This window comes from Camponotus vicinus, unplaced genomic scaffold (assembly GCF_025532165.1).
Source record: "Camponotus vicinus isolate PSW18456_S1 unplaced genomic scaffold, iyCamVici1.0 SCAF_2, whole genome shotgun sequence".
NCBI classification, from domain to species: Eukaryota; Metazoa; Arthropoda; class Insecta; order Hymenoptera; family Formicidae; genus Camponotus; species Camponotus vicinus.
In genome coordinates, this window is record NW_028141956.1 from 3,684,139 (window position 1) to 3,690,804 (window position 6,666).

Genomic DNA, 6,666 nt, shown 5'->3' on the forward strand with positions numbered 1-6,666 from the left:
AAGAGAAAAGCGGAACACGCAATAAACATTTGTTTGAAAAAAATTCTTTATTAAAGAATATCTATACACGCATCTATAGCTTCGTATCTGAATAACTGGTTTGTCCATAACAATAATAATGATTCGAGGTTGTGAATCTACTTGAGCAACTTGTCAACAAGATATTGATTGCAATAATAGTGAATCAAAGTTGTAAATTTAACTTGAGCTCTTAGCATGATATGATAAATATTTAAAAAAATAGTAGTTATCTTATAAATAGTAACTAGAAAGAAATATAATTAGAAAAATAATTAGAAAGAAGATGTAGATTTTTCTTTGAATTTTATATAGTTTATTAAAAAATTTCAGGAAAAAATTTACAGGAATTATAAAATGCATGTTTAATTAATTAAAATTTTGATAACAATCATGATTATATTTAGTGCTGCACATATAATATTCTTAAATATTATATTTTTATACATACTTTTTATGTAATTATAGTATTTACATTTCTCTCCTTAACTCGGCATAGTTTATTATTGCATTAAGCGGCGTTAAAGGGCTAATTGGATAGCGTTGGTCGTCGGTCCTAAGTTCTAACCAATTTATGAATGCGGCAACGTGACATGAGAGTGCACTATGCGGCCGCCGACTCAAGGTGATGGGAATGTTCCTGTTTCTCGAACTTTACTTTAGCATCGACAATCTCGAATGCTCTCGCTTTATCCAGCCGCTGTCCTTTCGGCAATTCTCGTCCATCTATTCTACATTCGCGGCATTATCGTTAATCTTTAAACTATCCGTATTTCAACGATAATCTCGAGATTATCGTCAAAAATTTTCTTGCTTACGTATTTGAAGATGTTCGCGTTCGGAATGTAATAAAATTATGCAAACGTTAACATGAAATGAAAATAACATCAATGAAACGAAAATTTAATCATCTCGATAAATATTAAACGAAAGATTCTCTTATTAGAATATATTCCTATCGATTGATTAATACCTTGAATGCACTGCAACTTTTACACAGCAGAGTAAATACAACGTTTCAAATCTCTAGATTTTTATATCGTGCGCTTTCGCGTATTTTTGTTTTATTGCGAAATCGATTTTCGATCGATATGAATCAATCGATTTATCGATGAGAGGAATTAAAATTTTGCATCGACGCGTTGCCAGTATAGAAAAATCTAACAAGCATCGAGAAATTCTACGCTCGCAACGATACAACGCTTTCATCGTATCATGGCTCATGTTCGATCAAACAACCTGAGATTCTACTTGACTGATCTTTATCTTCCTCTCGTTATATGTCACAGGAAGTTTCGTGCTTGAGCAACATAGAGCTTAAGTTTATATCATATGACGTTATATATTACGATAGCAGATAATGATGTTTAACGAGCAATTTTTACAAGAAATTTACGTAAAAATTTTACGTAATATATACTTAAATTATGCACACACACACCAAATAATGACTCGTAATACTTTTGAATATTGTTGTTATTAATTATATTTGAACACTTTTGAAAAAAACTAACTAGCTATTACGATCATGTAATATTATGATTTTCGTTATCCATAACGAGTAGTTATTCTAATGAAGATGAATATTGCAGTGCGATCTCACGAGGAATCGTTATGTCCATATTTAATTATTTAGATCTATTCCCTGTGCTGTTTCATTTACACATCGAAGTAAATGGTTCCACAAATAAACTATTCACGTGTTTTAGGCAAAACGGCATTTACAAGTACAAACTGCGTATCTCTAAGTTATGCATGACTGTCGTTTTATAATTCTAAAGCTTTAAAAGAAAGAACATTACATTAATTAATTTGAATAACTACTTCTGTACATATGTGTGAGAAAGGGAGAGAACAGAAATAATTATAATAATTAAATTTCACTTAATGCACAATACACATAGAACTTTACAATATATAGATTAATTATTAAATAATAAAATGAGTAAAAAAAATATTAATGTTCCATATTTTTTACGTTATCAAATATTTTTAAGAAATCAGTTCATATTATGTTTGAAATACGAGATCGTCATAATGCTATGCATATTCGTGTTGTAACTTACACACACAATATGCTTTCCGACACACATGTGAATAGCATAGAAACATCTAGGAGTCAAGCTATATAATAGTGAATAGCGGATTGTAGTTTCTGATATGTATATATATATATATATCATATCTGTATAGAATATATTACATGATTTACCATAAGTATGTCCATGCTATGGTCAAACAACATGGCATCCGACAATTTCTCGTAAGCATTTCCAAACAAGGGAGCTCCAATCCTTCACAATATTGAGGTAACAGGTACACAGAAGGCGGCGCACGAGCTTACTGTATTTACTGAAAACTCTGGTAACGTTGATTCCACTTCCAGTACTCACTCGAGCTTTGATGTGCCATGTAATTCAACCGGCGAGGTGGAATTTAACGAGCGGTAAATAAGCTCTCGGGTTCTCTCTCTCTCTCTCTCTCGTGCGCGCGCGCGCGCATGTATGCGTGTTCCATTTTCGTGTTGAATATTTTTATTTCCTAAAAAGTTTTTGATAAAATAATAAATGTGTTTGATTTATATGATTCTTATTGCTTTAAATTGTGATTTAAAAAGTCAACATTTCAGAAAGTCAATCATTTTTTCGCATAAATAGCTCGTATTATGTTATGTTAGATTTATTGAAAACAATTTCTCTTGTTTTTCGCGATGTGTCAATCAACGAGATAAACAATGATATTTGCAACAAAAAATGAAAAAAAACATATATTATATATATAATTATATCTTAAGCTAATGTATATTAAATTTAGATACGATTACACGTCATATACGAATCATATTTTTCATGATTTTCATTTTTTGAATTTACTCTTTGCAGGCAAATTGGTTACTTTTGATCATTCTCGAGCAAAGCGGACTATCAACATGGGTTAGAATTGAATTCGAGTGTAGTATTTGTGACTGCGATACGAAAGTAGGTAAAGGGCTCGTGAGGCAACCGGTCGGTTGGTGCTTTCCAAAGAAGTCCTCGGGGGAAATCTAGGATTTCTCTTGGACCAGATGCGTTTCTGCCCGATAGTTGACTCGCCTTACTACGGCTTGCCGCCAACTGAATTGCTTTGTGCCCTGTCATCGATACACGCTTGCTCCCTATCGATATGCAGCCTCCCCCTCATCCCTTATCGATACGCTTGCGCGGCCTGTAATTATGGTCGTTGCCTGCCCCCCGGTCATCGGGGGGGTTATCTCGTGTTCCTTCCGAGGGCCAAGCGATACAGGGCGGAATTCAATTCGAGGCCGTTAATCGTCGCGACACGCTTCGTTCCAATACGGGCGTGTTCGAATGTTTACACGACGACGCAACGCGCTCAACGACAGCTAATTAGACGGGGATGTAATTAGAGCTGCGCTGTTAACTCGATAATATATGCTGCTGAAAGTAGACGCTCTAACATCCGTCTAATCAATGTTGACAGGTTCTCCTTGACGGCTTGAATAGCGAGCATTCGGCACCGTTATCGGAGGAGGCTGCAAATTGCAATATACGTTCTCATATCACGAGAGGAAGAATAAAGCAACAGTAGCTGATAAGGTAAGCAAACAAAATTATGACAAACTGAGATTCTGAGGAATATAAAGTAATTTAAAAAAAAATTGAAAGAATTCTCTCTCTCTCTCTCTCTCCAAGATATTTTATTATATGCTTCTAAAAAAATTTTTCAACACTTTTTATAAATTATTTTATATACAATACTCAGAATAGTAAATTGAAAATTGTGTAAATTGTGTGCTCCTGTATAACATGTATATGAGTGAAGGTAAGCAAACAAAATTATGACAAACTGCGATTCTGAGGAATATAAAATAATTTAAAAAAAATTGAAAGAATTCTCTCTCTCTCTCCAAGATATTTTGTTATATGCTTCTAAAAAAATTTTTCAACATTTTTTATCAATTATTTTATATACAATACTCTAGAATAGTAAATTGAAAATTGTGTAAATTGTGTGCTCCTGTATAACATGTATATGAGTGAAAGTAAGCAAACAAAATTATGACAAACTGCGATTCTGAGGAATATAAAGTAATTTAAAAAAAAATTAAAAGAATTCTCTCTCTTTCCAAGATATTTTGTTATATGCTTCTAAAAAAATTTTTCAACATTTTTTATAAATTATTTTATATACAATACTCTAGAATAGTAAATTGAAAATTGTGTAAATTGTGTGCTCCTGTATAACATGTATATGAGTGAATCAAATTCTTAATCCGAGAAGTGCGAACATAGGCGTCGGTTGATTTGAAAAAAGAGAAACGACTGAAAATAAAATTCTCCATGTTGCTTCTCCATCTGGTTTATCGTCCCGCATTCGTCGCTTGATCAAACGTCCCCTAAACCATCGGTTCGAATTCCATTCCGGCGGTTCAATCTGCTAAGTAACCGGATTTAACGTGCACAATTCGCGTCGGAAAGCTCGAAATTCCTTTCTCGCTGTCAGAATTTGTTCACGAAACGACATTCTACGTTCTCGATCTCGGTCACCTGCTCGGTCCTCTTCCTCGTAATCCTTCCCTCGTTGCCATTAATTTCATTCGATCTCGTTTATAAACCTGGGAATCCTCAATTTGCGGCTGACGGCGGGAGAAATAATAGCAGAGGTTGCAGGATAAACTGGAGCGGAGCGAGATTCCTCCGCTTCCATCAACTTAATGATATCTCACTCGAAATATCGCAAAATTGTCAATGTGCAATACAATCATATTAAAATGTGCACTGCCATAGCCAAGAGGAATGTCAAATTTCTCTGAGATTTTTTTTATTATAATATTTTATTATAATATTGTACAATAAAAAAATCTATTATTTTCTAGTATTTTTTTTAATCTATTATTATCTATAGTATTATTTTATCAACTTAATTTTTTTTTAATGGCATAATATTATTGTTGAGTTAAAATATTAAAAAGACAGAAACAGGAATTTATTTTTTCACATATTAATTTTTCTCAAATTAATATACATTTAATTTTCGTGAATTTTTTCTTTTTATTTTGATTTGCTGTAATAAATGACACACACTTAAATAAGATCTTTGAAGGTAATCCAAATAGAGAGTCACTCCAAAAGATATAGTTTCGAGTAAAATTGTTTGCAGAAATTACATTTAGCGAGAAATTTGATTTTGCCGTGATTATTTACAATTTTATGCAAGTGACTTAAATCGCGTATGATGATTCCAGCATATTTCAAACTATACTACCATCTTATTTCTGCTTCTTGCATTCTGTTTCTCGCATATACGCTGTTCTGGAACGATCACGTCGCGGATCGGGACGAGCGAAAAAGGAAACGCTTAATTACGAGCGCCAATTAAAGGTCCGAGTCCCCGAGTAGTGTCGACCGAACGAAGAGAGGGTAATTTCCCCGTGGGCGAGCAATCAGCCTTTCGCAAGCAGCTATAATTCGATCGTTTCCTTGATTACACGAGCACCTTGTCGTCGTCGAGCTACCGTTTCGTTTCTCGATCCTTTAGCGGCCGCGCTTTTGTCGATCAACAGCAACGTTCTCGGACAGCATAAATCGAATTACTGATTGCAACGAGCAATCGATAGGACGGAAACACAGTTTGGCCAAAGGATGGACCGGATACACGGAGTGTTCTGTTGTCGTCGCGCGCTTTTGATTACTAATTGATGAAATAAGGAAAATGCCGCTCGCTTAAAATGGGTTAAAACTATTCTAGCAAAACTCTTTCTGACATAATCAATCATGCACATATTTTTTGCACATTTTTTGATCAAATAGGTTAATGAATTTTGATATAATTTTGAAATTATAGATAAAATTATTTTAATTTGATTTTATTTTAAGGAAAGCAATAAAAATTTTGCATATTAAAATAGATGATCAAATCCATTTTGTCATCAACAATAAGACTGACTAAATTTAACAAAAATTCATATAGTCGAAAGCACACGATATTTATTACATATTTAAAAATTATTTTTTTTTTGCACAGAGAGAATCTAATCAGACTATAGAATCTTTTCGTTATAAATATGATAACACATTTATTCGGAAATTACTCGATAAAACTATTTACGATAACTTTCGATAACTTTAAAATGATAAAATAATTTCTTCACTTCTAATTAAGTAGACTAATTAAAATAAGAAATAATTGTTTCGATTGATCTTAATATTAATACTTGATTCCATTCATCCTGAATAAATTCGTAGCACGTTTCGTTATCGCGAATGTCGTCGGCCGAATAAAGATGTTACGAGTTAGTTAACAAAGCCGACTTAATGACGGAGCGAACCAACTTTTCTAGTTCATCTGGAGAATCTGGCTCGCCTCGATGTATATCAACCGGGGATTACGTTATGAGCGAGACGTCAGACCGCCGAGGGGGTGAGGGTGGAAGGAGGGAGGAGGGGGATACAGGGAGTAGCAAGTCGTTAAGTCTCTCGTCCTGCTCCGAAATCATGTAATTTCATTTAAACTGCCGGGCGGAGTCAGTTAAGCCAACTAAATTTAAAAGTTCCTTTTCCGCCGCGCCGGACTTTCGTATGTATAAAGCGCGAGAATGGATGCGCTCGTGCCCCCCGAGGCGCCGAATTTCTTAATGAAGTTTGCGGG

At 34.1% G+C, this 6,666-nt stretch overlaps 1 long non-coding RNA gene across 2 annotated transcripts; it reads right to left on the reverse strand.

Annotated features, from left to right (window-relative positions):
• Nucleotides 1-1,541: 1,541 nt before the first annotated feature.
• On the reverse strand, nt 1,542-3,065 carry LOC145967390 (uncharacterized). Of its 2 annotated transcripts, XR_014437394.1 has the most exons (4): nt 2,914-3,065; nt 2,231-2,559; nt 2,085-2,142; nt 1,542-1,799 (listed from the first exon to the last, which is right to left on the reverse strand). It is a non-coding gene; the product is annotated as an uncharacterized LOC145967390 (long non-coding RNA). The 2 variants fall into 2 exon arrangements; XR_014437395.1 differs by lacking the exon at nt 2,914-3,065 and having other exon boundaries at nt 2,231-2,635.
• Between the last annotated feature and the right edge of the window lie 3,601 nt (nt 3,066-6,666).